At 35.3% G+C, this 1633-nt stretch overlaps 1 pseudogene; it reads right to left on the bottom strand.

The window, feature by feature from the left end:
• Window positions 1-213: 213 nt before the first annotated feature.
• On the bottom strand, window positions 214-765 carry LOC102277326 (large ribosomal subunit protein uL22-like; annotated as a pseudogene).
• Between the last annotated feature and the right edge of the window lie 868 nt (window positions 766-1633).

Here is a 1633-nt window from a genome sequence, read left to right as displayed (position 1 = left end):
CAAGGGAATGCCACTGATTGTTACAAGAGAGATGACATCGCCCTAACTAATTTAGAGTAATCAATTTGCATCTGGAAGTGGGGTCAATTTTTACAGTCACATGAGTGAGGAGGTAGGAAGAGGCTGGTTGCTACATGGTCAGCAAATGCCACCACACTGGGGGGGGTTTGTATTAAGTTGGCTTTCCTATTTTTAAAAAATTTTTATTTGCATTTATTTTTTGTGGTGTTTATTCCTGGGCCAGAAGTTTTGTTTCTTCGGTTTCTTATGGAATACCTTTTCTTCTGTGCAATCTCCTCTTCTGGTTTAGGAACAATCTGTTCTTTTTCAGTAAGGGTCATCTCCATGGGGCAGGGAGAGCCCACGTATGGGTCGATTCGACCATGAGCTCTGTAAATCCTGCATGGCATCTTAGGGGCTTTGTTCACCTGGATATGTTCAACGACCAGAGAATTGACCTCTAAGCCCTAAACTCAGCATTACTCTGCATTTGTGAGCACGTGCAGGAGAAATTCAGCACTGCTTTCGTGCTCACGGACCCTGCGTCCAGCCCCGCTGCTTGGCTTGTGCACACGAGCCGACTCCACCATTATAATGTCACTAATTTAAAGTTACATCCTTCAGATACTTGGTGGCTTTTCGGATATGCCTACCCTTAATGGCCTGGGAAGTTTCACGAGTGTTCTTAAAGTGAACATGAAGATATGAACCTCTTGATTTGCATGATTTTATGGGGTTTTCTGGGTCAAGAGAATAGCATACCATTTTCAGAGGTCACCTGGGGAATATTTATAATCTAATTTCAAGTAGAAAACTGCAGGGAGTAATCCATTGTATAGATAGACTTATGCAAAATATATTCAAACAAAATGCAGATTTTATAAAAAATATACAGACTAGATTGTTTGATAGCACTATTTCAAGGCCTTAAGAATGACTCTAGTAATACCATATCATTATATTATAAAGCATGAGAATTTATCATCATATCCAGGATATAACTGAGACTTCTTTCCACTCACTGATTTTAAGTGACATATTAAATATTCCTCATCCTGAATTTGTTCAGATAATTAAACTTCTAATAGCCAGATATTTAGTTGCTATAAACTTTTATCTCCCCCAAAGAAAATGTAGTTATAGCTTATAATGATATTAAAAATAAAGCAAAAATAGTCAATTCTCTGGGATGAAAAATGTCTCAAGGAGGCTTTATTCATTGCTTGATGTATAATTCAGCCTATTAATTGAAGACCATTTTATCTTCTTTGTATAAATTTCCTTTCATTAAAAACTAATTGAATACTGTACAAAACTGCAGGATATAACTTTATATGACATTTATGAACATTTACATTTATTTGCAGACTAAGAAAATTAGTCCATGAATAAACCTTTGAAAAACTGAAGTAGCAACTTTTAAAAATACAGAATGTTTTGCAAGATGACTATTTTGTTCATTAGCATTTTAAGCGTTTTAATAAATTAAAATGATTCCTTCTCAGAAAAAGTTAGTGTTTTTCTATGTAATGTGAATTAAAGGATAAACAGCAATTCCATACCTCATTTTTTCTTTTATTTATAGAATTCCCGGCAGTAGAAAAGAAAAATAAGGTATGCTGTTTTGTGGTGC

Source organism: Bos mutus, chromosome 16, assembly GCF_027580195.1.
Source record: "Bos mutus isolate GX-2022 chromosome 16, NWIPB_WYAK_1.1, whole genome shotgun sequence".
NCBI lineage: Eukaryota > Metazoa > Chordata > Mammalia > Artiodactyla > Bovidae > Bos > Bos mutus.
Note: the sequence above shows the minus strand (reverse complement) of the source record. Positions and strands in the feature narration are given on the sequence as shown.